Genomic DNA, 21,136 nt, shown 5'->3' on the forward strand with positions numbered 1-21,136 from the left:
GTGATTGGAGTTGCATTCCCTGTATGAATAGTCCGCAGCTCGTGGTCGTGCGGTAGCGTTCTCGCTTCCCACGCCCGGGTTTCCGGGTTCGGTTCCCGGCGGGGTCAGGGATTTCCTCTGCCTCGTGATGACTGGGCGTTGTGTGCTGTCCTTAGGTTAGTTAGGTTTAAGTAGTTCTAAGTTCTAGGGGACTGATGACCATAGATGTTAAGTCCCATAGTGCTCAGAGCCATTTGAACCTGTATGAATACGATGCTGAACTAAATGAGCGACAGGTAAATTTTCACGTTCTCGGAATAAATATGCATACTCCAACAAAACAACCGCTAAAATCTTCTGTTCATCAGCTGTCAAATGTTCTATCTTCTTCCAAATCTTGCGCTTCAGTTCATTATTAACTTAGTCTCCTCATTGTAATTTTGCGGTACTGTTACAAAAATCTGTGTTTATAACTGCAGCGTTTGTTACCTCATTGGGAATCTGTATTACGTAACTTTTACTTATGCGCGACACTTCAGCAACTTTCGTTCCCTGTGGCAACACAACATTGGCATTGCTCATATTCGTTATTGTAACCAGGACTTCTGCGACATTCTGTCTCACCATTGTAGCGACATCTACACTTCTAGCAACATAACAATGTATTGTATCCAGTAACTCACTTTTCTCGGATCGCTCAGTTAATAACAAAAGTTCCTTCCTTGCATCGAGGTGGCTTAACTTCAATGTAGATTGTCTTTCCTGCTCCCTTGGGAATTTGCTGATGCTGATCACTTTGATCATCGACTTTTACGGTTTGAACTGATGCATCGTTTGGGCGGTCCGTACTCACGACGTCAGCATTGCTGCTCCTTTGAGTACTATCTGAAGAATGATTTCCTAGGTTGTAGTTGCTACGGCCTAGTCTGATCTTTCTTTCTGCGACAAATATCTCTGCCTCGTTAGCGGACAAGAAACCAAATCCAAGTACACTGTCGTGACGCGTTTCGTTATTTGAAACTACTTGCACCCTTGCTGTGTATTTATCTTTATTTCCACCATCATCTTGGCCTTGGCCAAGAATTAATAGTACGTCAACTTCTCCATAGTTACGTAGTTTTCCTCCATTTAACCCTCGCATTTTTAATAGCGGCGGTTTCAATTTATCCCCTTTATCTATGCCTCATCACATTAATTAGGTCTGTGCTCCCGTGTCAATAAGTAGTTTGATGTTTCTCCCACGATATACAACACCTGTCACGAAGTCATTTTCGGTCTGATTTTCGCTGGAACTACCAGGAATCACTGTCTCTGGCAAGGGGCGGGCGAAGTGGTGGCCCGTATGTCCCCGTACTCGTTTAAAGATCTGGCAGATTGTCTGTTGTTCGTATTACCTTTCTTCTTATCCGACAATCTCTCGGAACATGACCCTGCATCGCGCAATTATAGCAGATTCGATTCTCTTTACAATCTTTAGGCTTGTGATACAGCTTATTGCATCTGTAGCATTGTACTGTCGTGTTGAAAACTCTGATTTCTTGTTTCTGCATCTCATTCGGTCGTCTTAGTGCTTCGACGAAGCCAACAGCTGATTCTACTGCTTCCTGAAACGTTTTACATCGTGCCAATATAACAGCTTTGCTTACGTCCTCTCCGTACAACCCATGAATAAATGTGTCCAAGGCTCTCTGGTCGGCTCCGAACAACTGAATGCTATTTTCATTTTCGTTTTCATCTTCTACTAACTCGTACGTTTGAGCATTGATGTTTTGAATTCTGCCGGCAAACTGCTCGACAGATTCGTCTCGTCGCATTCGCAAACTGTAAAGCTGCTCTCTGTAAAATCTGATCGCGTTTTTACGTTTAAATCTCTGAACAATAACCGTTCTAAACGGTACTTCGATTTTCCTAGATTCGCCATCACTCCACAAAACTTCAATGCACTCAGCAGCTGATTTAGCAGCTCATTACGGTCTTCCCACGTACTTTCCACTACGAGGATGTCGTGCATGTAGCATGTGGCTCACTGCTGGTCCAGTCTTTTCACCTTTGTTGTATATCAAGTAATTGTAACACTGTTTGGTTGTCATAAAAATATGCTGTTCTACAATTTTATTTTGTGATGTTGAAATGTTGTATCCTGTTGCCCTCAAGTACATTTGAATAATAAATGCAATGCTTAAACTGGATTTTGGACTCAATTTTAATACTTTGACTTTTATCCCCTTAGGTACTCTACATGCAGGAACCAACACAACACCCCAGATGCTTGGATTCAGGTTGATCTCATTCAAACAATTAATATCCATTCAAATTATTACAATTTCCACTGTGTAACACTTTACATGCGTAGTTGGATTCAAGGAAGCTTTCTGGCTCAGGCAGGTCCAGGCGGCATGGAATCTTTTTATCCAGCATTGGTACATACTCAGTTAGTACCTTGTAAGACCAGACAGCATATTTAAAGAGAACAGCGTAATTATATTTACTTAACTCATTGGCTGTTATGTATATCAAATTGATGCACATATTCCAGGCCCTGTGCATAATTTTTATACACAGCCACATTGAAATAAATGACTATACAGTTGTCCTGGCCACCTGGACAGGCTATGCACTTTTGGTTCCGAAATTCATTGAGGCATAGTGCGACAGTCGACCTTGTAGTTTGACCTACAATCAATTGTTTCCTAGCGTTTACGACCTGTGTTACATTTGTGGTAACTCGCGCAGCAAGGTTACTAGTGGTTACGTGTGTTTGAAGTAGTGTTCCTGCGAAGATGTAAGCTTATTTTACCGAGCGAGGTGACGCAGTGGTCAGCACACTGGACTCGCATTCGGGAGGACGACGGTTCAATCCCGCGTCCGGCCATCCTGATTTCGGTTTTCGGTGATTTCCCTAAATCGCTCCAGGCAAATGCCGGGATGGCTCCTTTGAAAGAGCACAGCCGATTTCGTTCCCCGTACATCCCTAATCCGATGAGACCGATGACCTAGCTGCCTGGTCTCTTCCCCCAAACACCCCCCCCCCCCTTATAGTGTTTCCATGCGCACAGGTCTAAGCTTGTTTTCTTGTGAGTCTGTGACAGTGTCTGACATGGAGACAACTACGGGTTGGGTGGAAGAGGAAAGCGAATTCAGTGAGAGTGAGGGCAGTTAGTTTGGCGAAGTATATGACGGCGATGATCCTGAATACTTTGCAGACAGTTCTGATCGTGATTCCGACGATTGTGATGCAGGCAGACCGAAGAGACACCAAATATGAGTCCCCGAGACATCTCCAAAGTTACACAGCGAGATGTAACTGGAAATACAAATGATTTTACCACATCTTGTAAAAGGGAAACTGCTGATCCCACGAAGACAAAAATGACTGGAATATGTGATGAAGATGATATTTACCGAATATTTTTGATGGCCCAGTCTGGGAAATGATGGCCACTGAGACGAATCGTTACGCTGCTTATCTAATAAATGATAAATGCACAGAGCACAGCAGACTACAACAATGGGTGGACACAAATAATTAAGAAACGCTTCGTTCCTTCGATTAGTTTTGTGGGTTGATTTGGATTCGAAACCTACACTCCAAAACTATTGGTCAAAGAATGTACTATACAAAAAAAGAAGTAAGCCTTTGCCCCAGTTGTTCTAACAAACGATAAGTTTCACTAAAAGTGTTGTCCTCGTGAGAAAGTGTGAATTCATGAAACTATGGTGGTGTTTAGAAGAAGGTTGTGGTTTCGCCAGTATATTCCTGATATACATTGCAAATACGGACTAGCTATTCTAGCTGTGTGTTCAAGGAAACTATGCCTGGCATGCGAAAATGCATCCTGGAAACGAGATTGCTCCTCCTGTCTCTTCTCGTGTAGTGATGGAGTTGAAGGGGCCATTCTTGAATGTTGGTTGAACATTCAACCCATCTTGTTGGTACATGGAGGAATAATAAAAAGCACAATCCAACGACCGCAGGGAAAGGGAAGGCCAAGAAGGTGAAATATTATGCATGCAGAGTAACGCTAATGTTATTGTAGGAGAATGGAAGCACAAGATAGATATCTTGTTTCTGACCACTAAAGAGCCTTAAATATGTCATCCGCCACAAGAAAAGGAGCAACCAAAACACTATCCACAATTTTTTAATACACTGCTTCAGACATGTCAGGTCAAATGGCATCTTACACCTCAACTTTCAAAAAGGATTGAATTGAATCACTGCTCGTCATATCTACAAGCAATTAAATGACAAATATGTGCTCATAACTGAATTCAGGAAGAAAGTTGCACTTGCATTGCTAAACATTGTGAAACCGATAGATTTGCCAGAAACACCAGGAAGATCAAGTTCACAGAACTATGTATTGCAAGAAAACAGCAGCAGGAGAAACAGGTGCTATCATGTTGCCGCAGATACTCCCATAATTTTTTGTCGAGGTGATGTTACAAAGAAATCAAAGCATGCCATCGCAAATGGTAAGGGTTGTCCAAATGAAAAGTTCATGTGTCTGGAACGTTATCTCATTATTCACATTTGTAAAGTAAATCATACAACCTATACCATTTGTCATATTAAAACTGTTAGTTCTTGGGTAAGTATTGTAACGTCCCCCTTAGAAAAATTTAGAAATGACAGTGCTGGAAAACCTCTTACGTTATTTGATTTTCAAACAGCTGAGCAAAACTGAACGTACTCAGACATTCCTCTCTTTACTTATACTGATCAACACTAAACTGACACACAATATTTTTAGCGCAACGCAATCTGACTTTAAAAGAATGGCCCTGACTAACAATAACCTATACCTTTCATGAATTACTTACCTCACAAAAATCATCGTTACTCGAACTACTGCAATACAACGAGCGCCAATACTGCTAGCTAAGTAAAAGATTCTAACTACTGAAGGCACTAACTACAGATAGGCTTAGTTAGCAAATGAAAGATTTTGATAGAGAACAATCGATGTATTTACCTTAATAGTGTTCAAAAGTCATCATATATATTACGGCATATTGATAATTTTTACTTATGGACCGTCTGACAGCAACTGAATAAAACACAATTTTAGTGCCATACGCGTTTCGCCTTTATTTTCTGCAAGGCATCATCAGTGGCCTGAAATATGTACATATGTTAGCTATTTTATTTACATTTTTTTCACTGTGCCTATAGGTTATAAACAGTTCTGGTGGTTGCTATTTCCTATTAAGTAGTAATGTTTTGAACTATACTTACAGGTTGCGTGGACAATTTCTTACATATTACGCTCCTGTTGCATTTTTGGTGTTGTTCTTCTTCTTATGAACGCCAATTTGCGGTTTTTTCCACATTCCACAGCACTATGCACTGAACGCTTGTTTTAAGGGGCTCCGGAAAGGCTCAAAATCACGAAAATTTCAATTTTTACTTTTTTGCGTTTTCTGAATCTGCAGACTATTGCCTTTTAATAGATATATAATTTATTCAATTCCGAAGACTACAACTATTTTAAAATTTTTTTTGAAATGTGTTCTACATGGGCGTGACCCACTGTGGCGCTGTTAAACTGCAGTCAAATGGTGTTATTATTAACGTCCGTGTTCATCAGGTACATTTTAGTGATGTGAGATAAAGCATGTGTTGTGGCTAACCTGTGATGGTTCAATATATATCGCTGGTGTGATTGTCGATTGTTTCATGTTAATTTACTCTGTCGTTATCTCGAAAATATTCGTAATTAATTCTGTTTCTTGAGTCTCTGTTTTGTTGAAGTATAATAATGAGTAAAAGTAAAGTTATTAGAAATCCTCTGAAGGCTTTTAAGAAAAGGAGAAATGTTGGAAAGCCAAAGGTATGTGTTATTACTGTAAACAATAAAGACGATGAAAATCCCCAACATAGCTTGTGTCCCAAACAAGAAGACAGTTGGTGTAAATATAACAAAGGATTGCTAACTGGTGAAGTGTACACTCATAAGCATAGTCTGCCTCATGCAATAATGGAGGTGATAAAACCTATTTTCAGAGACTTAGCAGCACCTGAACTGTTGAAAAAGTGTATTCACGGAAAAACTCAAAACCCCAATGAAAGTGTAAATAGTGTTATATGGTCGAGAATCCCCAAGACTGTATTTGTTGGAATAGAAACACTTCACTTTGGTGTGTTTGATGCTGTTGCGACTTTCAATGATGGCAACATTGTAAGGTGCAAGGTATTTAGAAATATGGGAATGAAGATAGGTTCTAACATGGTACGAGCGATGCTTGCTTTAGACAAGGAACGCCTTCGGGCTGCAGACAGGGCTGTAAAGAGTCTAGAAATACAAGCAAGAGTAAACAGGAGGAGGAACAAGAGGAAGCTGGAGGAGGAGTTTGCAGAGGATGAAGATAATCCATCCTATGGACCTGGAATGCACTAAAAAGTTAATCCAATCTTTGTCGCTCGATTCCCAAAACTTTTATTTTCTCATACTAATTACATGTTTTCTAAGGATCTTCCAAACATATTTGTTTCAAACTTTCAGTAAATGTTACACAGTACCTTCTGCATAATTTAACACAGCCATTTTCCAAAAAACTGTATGTTTTTGAATATATAAAAAAATTGCAAAAAATGTTGTGAATTTTCATTACAATTGAAAAAAATCATCTTTAATAACTGAACTAAAATTTTGTAAAATCCCTGTGTTAAGTTGTAGCCCATATTCCAATAAATAATCTGTAAAAAGTTCAACTTCCTACCTCAAATACTTTGTGAGGAAAGATGTAATTTATAAGCGTTATTTTAACATTGCAAGTATAGGGCGTTCCGGAGCCCCTTAATGCAATGTTTTGGTTTCTGTTGCCGACTGTCAAATGTTTTTGCCCAAAGATCGAAATTTATGAGTGTAATTATTAAAGTATCTCTGGTCTGTTCGTGTATGCATTTGTGTATGCGTTTGTGTATATATATATATGTGTGTGTGTGTGTGTGTGTGTGTGTGTGTGTGTGTGTTTTGGTGTGATATTAATTTAACTTTTTTTTGTGCTCTGTGTGTGTGTGTGTGTGTGTGTGTGTGTGTGTGTCTGTATTTTGGTGTGGTATAATTTTTTTTGTATGCGTGTGTGTGTGTGAGTGTGTGTGTGTGTGTGTGTGTGTGTGTGTTTGTGTGTGTGTGTGTGTCCAGATGGTGTGGGGAAGAGTTTTCTTGTTTTATCATTTCCTTTATTAAGTGTAGTAGGGAGCCTGTGCTGATGTGTGTTTGTTCATTTATCACATGTTTGTTTTCTGCTATGGCTTTCTGGATGTGGAAGTTTTCTTGTGTTTGTATAAGATGTTTGTCATGGTTGCTTAGTCTCATTATTTTCATTTCTTGTTCCATGTTTGTAGGATGATGGTTGTAGTGTTTTAAATGCTCTGCAAATGTGGAATGGTTTGTTTCATACTTCCAACATCTGATATGTTCTTTGTATCTTGTTTCAAAATTCCTGCATGTCATGCCTATGTATACTGCATCACAACTTTGACATTCAAGTTTATATATTCCTGATTGTTGGAATTTGTCCCTCTTGGTAGCTGGCTGGCTTAGGTGTGATTGAAGGGTTTGCCCAGGCTTATATGCTATTTTGAAGCCCTGTCTCTTTAGGATGTTTGCAACTCTGTTTGTTAGTTTATGTGTGTAGGTCATGGTGTACCATCTGGTTCTTTTCTGTGTGGTGTTGTCATTGTGTGTGTTTGTTGAGTGTGTTTGTAAGTTTTCAACTTGTGAGTTCTTTTGTATTCTGGAAATGTTGTGTTTGTTTTTTATTTGTGGTTTTATTTTTTGATTGAGCCTGTGTACCACATGTGTGTCATACCCATTGTTCCTAGCTATTTGTATGATTGTACTCATTTCTTGTTCATAGTTTCTCTTGCTGAGTGGGATTCTGTTTAATCTATGTAACATGTGTCTTAGTGCTGCAAGTTTCTGGCTGTGGGGGTGGTTGGATGTGGAATGTATTATTGTGTCTGTGGCTGTTGGTTTTCTAAAGATGTTAAATGTATGTTTGCCATTTTCTTTTTTAATTGTAATGTCAAGAAAATTTATTTGATTTTCTTTTTCAAGTGTGAATTTTATGTTCTGATGAGCTTTGTTTATTTCTGAATGGAGTTCATCTATTTTTTCACTTGGCTCATCTACCAGACAAATAATGTCATCCACATATCTGTACCAATATATGATTTTGAAACTTTCATTTGTGGTTATCTTTTCAAATATCTGATTTTCTAGTTGACTGATGAAAATATTTGCTAGTGTTCCTGATATTGGTGATCCCATGGGCAGTCCATCAGTTTTAGATAATATTCTTTCTCAAACTGAAAGTAGTTTTGTTCAGTTGTCAGTCTGAGCATATCTGTTATTTCTTTTATTGCGTCTGTGGTGAGGTTGCTGTGGGATGAGAGATTTTGTTCTATGGTTTCTATTGTTTCTGTGATAGGGATGGAGGTATACATATTTTCTATATCGAATGAAATCAGTGATCCTGTGTGTGGTACCTGTATGTTCTGTATGTTTTCTATTAGGTTTCCTGTGTTTATCACTGTTCTGTTGTTTTCTACTTTATAGTGTTTTGTAACTAACTTTTGGAGGTGTTTGGCTATGCAGTATGTTGGGGCTTTCTTGAAGTTGATAACAGCTCTCATTGGCATTCCGTCTTTATGTACTTTCGGTTGACTGTGGAGTGTTGGTGCTCATGGGTTTTTCTGTGTTAAGTAGTATTTCTGTTTGTCTGTGAGTATGTGTTCAATGTTTTTCAGTGTTCGTTTCACATTTGCCTGGAATCGTGTAGTTGGATCTGACTTCAGTTTTAGTGTGGCATTGGTGTTTATGTATTCCTTGGTTTTTGTGATGTATTGCTCTTTATCCATGAGTACTGTTACATTTCCCTTGCCTGCTCTTGTTATTAATACATTATTGTTTGTTAACTTTTGTTTTGTACACAGGCTCAATCAAAAAATAAAACCACAAATAAAAAACAAACACAACATTTCCAGAATACAAAAGAACTCACAAGTTGAAAACTTACAAACACACTCAACAAACACACACAATGACAACACCACACAGAAAAGAACCAGATGGTACACCATGACCTACACACATAAACTAACAAACAGAGTTGCAAACATCCTAAAGAGACAGGGCTTCAAAATAGCATATAAGCCTGGGCAAACCCTTCAATCACACCTAAGCCAGCCAGCTACCAAGAGGGACAAATTCCAACAATCAGGAATATATAAACTTGAATGTCAAAGTTGTGATGCAGTATACATAGGCATGACATGCAGGAATTTTGAAACAAGATACAAAGAACATATCAGATGTTGGAAGTATGAAACAAACCATTCCACATTTGCAGAGCATTTAAAACACTACAACCATCATCCTACAAACATGGAACAAGAAATGAAAATAATGAGAATAAGCAACCATGACAAACATCTTATACAAACACAAGAAAACTTCCACATCCTGAAAGCCATAGCAGAAAACAAACATGTGATAAATGAACAAACACACATCAGCACAGGCTCCCTACTACACTTAATAAAGGAAATGATAAAACAAGAAAACTCTTCCCCACACCATCTGGACACACACACACAAACACACACACACACACACACACATACAAAAAAAATTATACCACACCAAAATACAGACACACACACACACACACACACACACACACACACATATATATATATATATATATATATATATATATATATATATATATATATATATATATATACACAAACGCATGCACTAATGCATACACGAACAGACCAGAGATACTTTAATAATTACACTCATAAGTTTCGATCTTTGGGCAAAAACATTTGACAGTCGGCAACAGAAACCAAAACATTGCATTAAAACAAGCGTTCAGTGCATAGTGCTGTGGAATGTGGAAAAAACCGCAAATTGGCGTTCATAAGAAGAAGAACAACACCAAAAATGCAACAGGAGCGTAATATGTAAGAAATTGTCCACGCAACCTGTAAGTATAGTTCAAAACATTACTACTTAATAGGAAATAGCAACCACCAGAACTGTTTATAACCTATAGGCACAGTGAAAAAAATGTAAATAAAATAGCTAACATATGTACATATTTCAGGCCACTGATGATGCCTTGCAGAAAATAAAGGCGAAACGCGTATGGCACTAAAATTGTGTTTTATTCAGTTGCTGTCAGACGGTCCATAAGTAAAAATTATCAATATACCGTAATATTACACGCAACTGAGGAAGACAGGACTACAAAAGTTGAAGATGTCATCATATATATATATATATATATATATATATATATATATATATATATATATATATATATTCCTGGAAATGGAAAAAAGAACACATTGACACCGGTGTGTCAGACCCACCATACTTGCTCCGGACACTGCGAGAGGGCTGTACAAGCAATGATCACACGCACGGCACAGCGGACACACCAGGAACCGCGGTGTTGGCCGTCGAATGGCGCTAGCTGCGCAGCATTTGTGCACCGCCGCCGTCAGTGTCAGCCAGTTTGCCGTGGCATACGGAGCTCCATCGCAGTCTTTAACACTGGTAGCATGCCGCGACAGCGTGGACGTGAACCGTATGTGCAGTTGACGGACGTTGAGCGAGGGCGTATAGTGGGCATGCGGGAGGCCGGGTGGACGTACCGCCGAATTGCTCAACACGTGGGGCGTGAGGTCTCCACAGTACATCGATGTTGTCGCCAGTGGTCGGCGGAAGGTACACGTGCCCGTCGACCTGGGACCGGACCGCAGCGACGCACGGATGCACGCCAAGACCATAGGATCCTACGCAGTGCCGTAGGGGACCGCACCGCCACTTCCCAGCAAATTAGGGACCACTGGTGATCGTCGAGGGGACACTGAATAGTGCACGGTACATCCAAACCGTCATCGAACCCATCGTTCTACCATTCCTAGACCGGCAAGGGAACGTGCTGTTCCAACAGGACAATGCACGTCCGCATGTATCCCGTGCCACCCAACGTGCTCTAGAAGGTGTAAGTCAACTACCCTGGCCAGCAAGATCTCCGGATCTGTCCCCCATTGAGCATGTTTGGGACTGGATGAAGCGTCGTCTCACGCGGTCTGCACGTCCAGCACGAACGCTGGTCCAACTGAGGCGCCAGGTGGAAATGGCATGGCAAGCCGTTCCACAGGACTACATCCAGCATCTCTACGATCGTCTCCATGGGAGAATAGCAGCCTGCATTGCTGCGAAAGGTGGATATACACTGTACTAGTGCCGACATTGTGCATGCTCTGTTGCCTGTGTCTATGTGCCTGTGGTTCTGTTAGTGTGATCATGTGATGTATCTGACCCCAGGAATGTGTCAATAAAGTTTCCCCTTCCTGGGACAATGAATTCACGGTGTTCTTATTTCAATTTCCAGGAGTGTATATATATATATATATATATATATATATATATATATATATATATATATATATATATCAATTCATGACATCCATCTCTACAAATTTCCTTTTTCTGGCGCAAACACGTCCAGATCATCCGCCTATGCCTTATAGCAACCTCTTAAAACTGGCATCTCTCTCTCCACATCCATCACTGCTGGCGGCTCACCTCCAACTGCGCAACGCTACGCGCTGTTCACATCCAACTGCCCAACACTACAATAGCGAATATTCCAACAATGCCAGCCAGCCACAGACTGCACACAGCACAGTCAGTGATTTTCACACAGACCGCTACGTGGCGTTACCAACATAAAAACCTAAACAGCCCACTTACAGTACGATGTAAAAATATACTATAAATATGAAATCCTGGTCCACTATAAGAGAGGGCCTACTGCCCTACTCAGATCAGGATAACTAAATAAATATTAATAAATTCAAATATGTTGTAATATCCGCTGTGATTATGTAAACTAACCTGCTGAGGTATTAACCATTCAACGTTTATGTCATTTTTATGCTTCCAAAGCTTAAATGTCATTCGTCTGAATCAAGTGGTTCGCTATCAAACTGTAAAATTAATTACCATTTCAGAACATACTCTTAATGTTATTTGTTATTTCTAATTGTACTGCCAGATTTATGTAATAGTGCCACCCCAACAAACAAGGGTTAATTACCAAGCGTCCATATGAGTCATATTTGAGAAACTGCAGCAGAGAAGCTATTTTCAGCTATCATGGACTTTTGGGCTGAACTGACAGTAGCACAGAGTCGCTACTTTCACAACACATGGACGTCACTGAGATTATACCATAGTTTTGTGGATCCATTCCGTTACTCTTCTGGTGACTGGGTGTGATCTGTGTTTTCGTTCCAATTACTGTACAAAAATTTCGCTTCGTAGGATCTGCCATATATTACGGTCAAATTGAGAGCTGACTTGGCTGTAAATTCTGCACGAGTGCGACAGGTGCCCGTCCAATATGATCCTGGACCTTTTGTGTTTTAGCGATTTTAACTGTTCCTCAGTGTCACTGACAATAATATCTGTGATGTATATATACAGACTGCACGATGAATGATAATTTGTACCAAGGCTGGGATTCGAACACAGGCCTGCTTCTCACTAGGCCGATGGGCTAACCTCTACACCACCTGGTGGTTCATTGATCGTGACCGGGCCAAATATCTCACCAAATAAGCGTCAAACGAAAAAACTACAAAGAACGAAACTCGTGAAGCTTGAAGGGGGAAACCAGATGGCGCTATGGTTGGCCCGCTCGATGGCGCTGCAATAGGTCAAACGGTTATCAACTGCGTTTTTTTTAAATAGGAACCATCATTTTTATTACATATTCGTGCGATACGTAAAGAAATATGAATGTTTTAGTTGGACCACTTTTTTCGCTTTGTGATACATGGCGCTGTAATAGTCACAAACATATGGCTCACAATTTTAGACGAACAGTTGGTAACAGGTAGGTTTTTTAAATTAAAATACAGAATGTAGGTACATTTGAACATTTTATTTCGCTTGTTCCAATGTGATACATGTACCTTTGTGAACTAATCACTTCTGAGAACGCATGCTGTTACAGTGTGGTTACCTGTAAATACCACATTAATGCAATAAATGCTCAAAATGATGTCCGTCAGCCTCCATGCATTTGGCAATACGTGTAACAACATTCCTCTCAAAAGCGAGTAGTTCGCCTTCCGTAATGTTCGCACATGCATTGACAATGCGCTGATGCATGTTGTCAGGCGTTGTCGGTGGATCACGATAGCAAATATCCTTCAACTTTCCCCACGGAAAGAAATCTAGGGACGTCAGATCCGGTGAACGTGCGTGCTTCGACGACCAATCCACCTGTCATGAAATATGCTATTCAGTACCGCTTCAACCGCAGGCGAGCTATGGGCCCGACATCCATCATGTTGGAAGTATATCGCCATTCTGTCACGCAATGAAACATCTTGTAGTAACATCGGTTGAACATTAGTTAGAAAATCAGCATACATTGCACCAGTTAGATTGCCATCGATAAAATGGGGGCCAATTATCCTTCCTCCCATAATGCCGCACCATACATTACCTCGCCAAGGTCGCTGGTATTCCACTTGTTGCAGCCACCGTGGATTTTCTGTTGCCCAATAGTGCATATTATGACGGTTTACGTTACCGCTGATGGCGAATAACGCTTCGTTGCTAAATAGAACGCGTGCAAAAAATCTGTCATCGTCCCGTATTTTCTCTTGAGCCCAGTGGCAGAACTGCACACGACGTTCAAAGTCGTCGTCATGCAATTCCTGGGGTATAGAAATATGGTACGGGTGCAATCGATGTTGATGTAGCATTCTCAACTCCAACGTTTTTGAGATTCCCGATTCTCGCGCGATTTGTCTGTTATTGATGTGCGGATTAGCCGCTACATCCTTAAATAACGTAACTATCCGCCGAACGGTCCGGACACTTGGATGATGTCGTCCAGGATACCGAGCAGCATAATAGCACACGCCCGTTGAGCATTTTGATCACAAATAGCCATACATCAACACGATATCGACCTTTTCCGCAATTGGTAAACGGTCCATTTTAACACGGGTAATGTATCACGAAGCAAATACCGTCCGCACTGGCGGGATGTTACGTAATACCACGTACTTATTCATTTGTATTACAGCGCCTCCCGGGTTCTATTCCCGGCGGGGTCAGGGAGTTTCTTTGCCTCGTGATGACTGGGTGTTGTGTGATGTCGTTAGGTTAGTTAGGTTTAAGTAGTTCTAAGTTCTAGGGGACTGATGACCATAGCTGTTTAGTCCCATAGTGCTCAGAGCCATTTGAACCATTTATTACAGCGCCATCTATCACAAAGCGAAAAAAGTTGTCCAACTATAGCATTCATATTGCTTTACGTACTCCACGAATAAAATGTAGTAAAAAATGGGGGTTCCTAATTTTAAAAAACGCATTTGATATCCGTTTAACCTATGTCAGCGCCATCTAGCGGGTCGATCATAGCGCCATCTGGTTCCCCCACTCAAGCTAAACGAGTAAAGTTCTTTGTAGTTTTTTCATTTGATGCTTATTTCGTGAGATATTTGGCCTGGTCTCTATCAATGGAGTATATATATATATATATATATATATATATATATATATATATATATATATATATATATATATATATATACTCCTGGAAATTGAAATAAGAACACCGTGAATTCATTGTCCCAGGAATGGGAAACTTTATTGACACATTCCTGGGGTCAGATACATCACATGATCACACTGACAGAACCACAGGCACATAGACACAGGCAACACAGCATGCACAATGTCGGCACTAGTACAGTGTATATCCACCTTTCGCAGCAATGCAGGCTGCTATTCTCCCATGGAGACGATCGAAGAGATGCTGGATGTAGTCCTGTGGAACGGCTTGCCATGCCATTTCCACCTGGCGCCTCAGTTGGACCAGCGTTCGTGCTGGACGTGCAGACCGCGTGAGACGACGCTTCATCCAGTCCCAAACATGCTCAATGGGGGACAGATCCGGAGATCTTGCTGGCCAGGGTAGTTGACTTACACCTTCTAGAGCACGTTGGGTGGCACGGGATACATGCGGACGTGCATTGTCCTGTTGGAACAGCACGTTCCCTTGCCGGTCTAGGAATGGTAGAACGATGGGTTCGATGACGGTTTGGATGTACCGTGCACTATTCAGTGTCCCCTCGACGATCACCAGTGGTGTACGGCCAGTGTAGGAGATCGCTCCCCACACCATGATGCCGGGTGTTGGCCCTGTGTGCCTCGGTCGTATGCAGTCCTGATTGTGGCGCTCACCTGCACGGCGCCAAACACGCATACGACCATCATTGGCACCAAGGCAGAAGCGACTCTCATCGCTGAAGACGACACGTCTCCATTCGTCCCTCCATTCACGCCTGTCGCGACACCACTGGAGGCGGGCTGCACTATGTTGGGGCGTGAGCGGAAGACGGCCTAACGGTGTGTGGGACCGTAGCCCAGCTTCATGGAGACGGTTGCGAATGGTCCTCGCCGATACCCCAGGAGCAACAGCGTCCCTAATTTGCTGGGAAGTTGTGGTGCGGTCCCCTACGGCACTGCGTAGGATCCTACGGTCTTGGCGTGCATCCGTGCGTCGCTGCGGTCCGGTCCCAGGTCGACGGGCACGTGTACCTTCCGCCGACCACTGGCGACAACATCGATGTACTGTGGAGACCTCACGCCCCACGTATTGAGCAATTCGGCGGTACGTCCACCCGGCCTCCCGCATGCCCACTATACGCCCTCGCTCAAAGTCCGTCAACTGCACATACGGTTCACGTCCACGCTGTCGCGGCATGCTACCAGTGTTAAAGACTGCGATGGAGCTCCGTATGCCACGGCAAACTGGCTGACACTGACGGCGGCGGTGCACAAATGCTGCGCAGCTAGCGCCATTCGACGGCCAACACCGCGGTTCCTGGTGTGTCCGCTGTGCCGTGCGTGTGATCATTGTTTGTACAGCCCTCTCGCAATGTCCGGAGCAAGTATGGTGGGTCTGACACACCGGTGTCAATGTGTTCTTTTTTCCATTTCCAGGAGTATATATATATATATATATATATATATATATATATATATATATATATATATATATATATATATATATATGTGTGTGTGTGTGTGTGTGTGTGTATGTGTATAACTGCAAAGCCACTCTGCCAAGGTGGTGTAGAGGTTAGCGCATCGGCCTAGTGAGAAGGAGACCTGTGTTTGAATCTCAGCCTTGGCACAATTTATCATTCATCGCTTCAGTCTGCCGCTGTTCAAAAAAATTGTTCAAATGGCTCTGAGCACTATGGGACTTAACATCTATGGTCATCAGTCCCCTAGAACTTAGAACTACTTAAACCTAACTAACCTAAGGACATCACACACATCCATGCCCGAGGCAGGATTCGAACCTGCGACAGTAGCGGTCACGTGGTTCCAGACTGAAGCGCCTAGAACCGCACAGCCACGCCGGCTGGCTGCCGCTGTGTACTTTATGTACCTCTGCCAAGGTTGATGATACAGATATTAATTAAGTGAAGCTTTATGGTTCTAGATAACTTTTCAAGTCTCAGACATTTAATACTCGTATTTTATATATATGTTACCGGCCAAACCCGATTTTAGTATGAACTAGTTTCGCCTAGGTCTAACTCGTTCATCCTGTTACCGATAGGGTAAGACAGTTTAGCCTAGGTCGAATCGGTTTACCCTAGTTAGAACTTGCACGCGCTAGGATAAACTAGTACGTCCTAGTCTGACGTAATTTTGCTTCATCGCAATGCATGTCGCTGCCTGTACGAACGAGGAATCCCCGAATCATCTCTGGCTCGCCCCTCGTGCCTCTAAACCGCTCTTCTCTCTCACTGTTCTTTGTTTTGAACGGTATTTTGCATCGACGAGTGTTCGTGTTAAGTTGCCGGGTGCGTTTAAAAGATTTTATTATAATCCTAGTACAATTATTGTGAGGCGTTTCATCATGGATGAGCCGTCGTGTAGTAGACAAGCCAATCAAAAGCTGTGGAGAGATAAGTTTCTGGAGGAAATTTTGCAGAGTGAAAACAAAAAATCTTCTCATTATAATGTGTTATTAGTAGACGAATATGCGGATTTGGTTAAACAAGTAGAAGACGCGGAAAAGTTGGAAAAAAGAACATCATTACAAGAAAGAAGACTGAAATGATTTGCTGTTTTGAAAATTGGTAATGCGAAAAAACTCATTGCACGGTGTGAAGGGAATATAAAATACTTGTTTCCAGCTCATGAACTCTATATGTGATTGACACAGCTCACATAGCTGTGCGTCATGGTGGTCGCGATAGGAAGTTGGCCGAGACATCAAAACATATGCCAATATCACAAAGGAAATGATGTGCCTCTATTTATCAATGTGTCATGTTTGTCAACAAGAAAAGACAGAAAAGAAAAGAGGCCTAGTTTCAAAGCCAATTCCCCATTCGGAAATGAATAGCAGATGCCAAATCGATTTGATTTATTTCGTTCTAGTTTACCAAGATCATCTCACAAAATTTGTTCTTCTTCGTGCGTTAACTTCAAAGAGGGCTGAAGAAGTGGCTTATCCTTTGAATGACATATTCTAAACTATAGGGGCGCCGTGCATTCTTCAATCTGATAATGGCAGAGAATTTGTCAGTAATGTCGTAAGTGAACTCGCAAAACTTTGGTCACAGCTGAAAATTGTGCATGGAAAACCAAGGCACAGCCAAAGTCAGGGTTCTGTTGAACGTGCCAATCAAGACGTTGAAAATACAATAAATTCTTGGTTAAAGGACAACAGTTCGACGAAGTGGTCGGAAGGATTAAGGTATGTCCAATTAATGAAGAATCGAGCTTACCACTTTGGCATAAAACAATCACCTCTCAAAGAATTATTCGGAATCGAATCTAAAGTAGGACTTTCGACTTCCTCGTTGGCTCAAGAAATCATAAGTGATATTCAGGATGAAGATGACCTAAAGAAGGCAATCGAAGATGACAGCAATACTGAAAATTGACACAAACGACGTTCAAAATGCCAGAAAAATTGCGACAGAAAATTAAAAAAAAAAGCTAAAAGAATGAAAGCTTCCTCTGACAAATCCCATCCACCAGTTGACATTGGAGACAACGTAACCATACCTATTCCAGATGTAGATAAAGCTAGAGGTGACCTTCGAAACATAACTGGAGTAATACATTTTTGTTCATTTTGAGATACTGAGCCGTAAAGTAAAATGAGCGCTGAAAAATCTGCAATTGAGATACCAGAAATATTCAAGCATATGGCTTCTTGCTAGAGATGAACCTTTATTTATGTTTGTTTGGATCATTAATTTCAGAAGCATTATAGACAGAAAAGTGCAGGTAATGGACTAGTACCACTATTGAAATAAGCCCTTCACATTATATGACGACATGCACATTCAGCATCAGTTATGGTTGGTCAAACACAGCTGTGACTCTGAAAGTATTATATTAATAAGAAGCAACATTGCCTTTTTCTCCTGAAAATATCAAGTAACGTAACAAATGTGTTTGATTCTGCTTCCAAAATGACAGTTTTGGTTAATACTCCACATGCCTACAGGACTTTGCGATGTTAACACAGAGGAACTCAGACATCTGTATAAGTGTAGTGAAATGAAAACAGTATTATTGGGTCATATGAATGCCTCACTTTTGTTCTGACACAGTTCAAGACTCGGGATAAAAGCTTTACACCTGCTGTTCTACGTGGCAACTTCACACACAAGAACTTTTTGCCGACACTACTACCACTTACATAAGTAAGCTTTTCCTGTGTTACTTTCAAGTAATGCACTTAAGCTATTCCTGATTTAAATGGAAGATCTGTACTTCCCACTTTTATATCAACAGCCTCAAAATGCATATTGTAGACTTTGGGATATGTTACAGGTCAGTGTCACACCAAGATTGTGGTGAAAAGGGGGGGGGGGGGGTATGTCACTCTCCAACTAGTGTTTACCAGTAAATAAGTGGCGGAAAATTACGGGTATAGGACGGCTTAAACATGTGGAAAATGAGATTTTCATTATTCACTCACTGTATTTAACATTTATTATTCCTTTAAAATCGCACAACTTCAATAAAACACAGTTTAATCACTCATCTGCACACTTATTTCACAATTATGTCACTTTTAAACTGCAAAATCTTCTAAGAGCTGTCTTGAATCTTCACGAGCCTCTCTCAATAGCCTTGATGTGGATAGATACGTACAGCAACCAGTAATCAGAGTCAGAACTGTGTCTGCAAAACCACAAGGATTATTAAACAATTTTTGCTGTCACTAATTACAAGCAATATAATTGACAGAGTAGATTGCCAAAAATTGCTCTAACGAAAGCCACTCAATGAGGTATATTTCACATTTGCAAGAACGATCTCACTGAAGTAATTAAGTCCATCGAAACACTTAGAAACTAACCTCTCGTCTGACGAAAACGGTCTAAAGACGCAGTGGCAATTCTCCAGATCTGTTGACAATGATATTTTGAGTTATCACTTTACTGAGTGACTGAAATGTAGTTCGCGTACCTGTGAACATAACAATATGTTAGAATTCATTTTATAAATACGAACTATTACGCTACTGTATGGCTACTTACATATTAATTACACTATTAATATTTTGACAGTTGTTTCTTTAATACAAAATTAAAGCCAACGGAAGAACAAACGTAAAACATACTTACCAATGACAGGTTTGTTGAGATGCAATTTTCTGTGTGGACAGATGTAACTTTTTCATACGGTGGTGAGTCGCAGGAGTCACAGAAATCGCAGAAGTAGCAGAAATCGCAGAAGTAGCAGATATCGCAGTGGTAGAGTGCGGAGGGATACAAGAGCTGGATTCCTTAACTGCGATTCTTAACTGCGACAAATCACAGTTAAGAATAACAGATACTGAAAAGTAGCATTGACAGAAATCACTGACATCGGAAAATCGCAGTTTAGCCCATCACTAAATTGTATAGCCTTAGGGGCTAATGATCTTAGCAGTTAAGGCCCATAAGATTTCACACATATTTGGGCATAGTTCAGCATCCCGTTGCGAACATATTGAACAAAATTGTCTGAGCAGAGCCCAGTATCCCTATATGTAATATAATCATCCACGACATCTGTTGAGTAACTTAACTGTTATAACAACTTATGCTAAAAATTCAGCTGCGAGATATTCTGTAATGCCAAGTTAAACGTTATGCTCCACTACTCCCCTCTGTGTGTATCGGGTTCCGCGTATCTTACTGTCAGCCCTTTTCGATAATGCGAATAACATAATACGCGAGCTAGGAACCACTCACCACAAAGGGAACTTTAAACACCACTTAAAAAACATTTTATTGGAAACGAGGAATAAACGTATATTATCTTTCGACGGTTGGTGCCGTGAAAAATATGTGATGAACAGTATTTACGAGGGACTTCAAAAAGTAATTTACACAACATTATGGTAGACCAGGTAACTTTTATTGAATGCTGCACTACATTTCAGAGTAACACAGACACATTACACTATTTTTCGACATAGTCGCCATGTCTCTGTAAACAACAGTCGGAAAGTGCTACTAAAAGTCCAGTTTGTCGGCGAGAGAAAACCTTTCATTGGTCACGGAGCTATTCGAGAACCTCAGCTGGCACCGTTGGAAAATTTCTTTCCCCACAGATGTTCTTTCAGTTTGAGATGGATATCGCTTGTGCCAGATTTGGAGTGTACAGCAGATCAGCGACACTCTCCTCTGTGAGGCCTTGGTCAAATAGGCGACACCACAGTGATTGGCACCATTTCACTTTTGCCAGACGCGACATTGCATTTTGTCCACATACTACCTGAATTTCGCGGTGAATGTGGGTGCAAATTAGACGTACAAGAATTGTACTGCCCTGCGTATTTCAGCTTAGGAGTTAACGTTTCTAGACGCCACGTCATTTCACTCGAACACTGTAATGAAATTATTATCCGTATCGCAACAGAACTGCCCCTGCAGGACATTCGAAATGCGTGCTTTCTCCTGACAGTGTGCCAATCTTGTTGCGTAATGGTCTTAGTGTGGGACGACATGGCTAATTCGTTTTCTTAAGTCCCTGCGTATTAAGGCTGCTTCCACCTACACATT

This window comes from Schistocerca nitens, chromosome 4 (assembly GCF_023898315.1).
Source record: "Schistocerca nitens isolate TAMUIC-IGC-003100 chromosome 4, iqSchNite1.1, whole genome shotgun sequence".
Lineage (NCBI taxonomy): Eukaryota > Metazoa > Arthropoda > Insecta > Orthoptera > Acrididae > Schistocerca > Schistocerca nitens.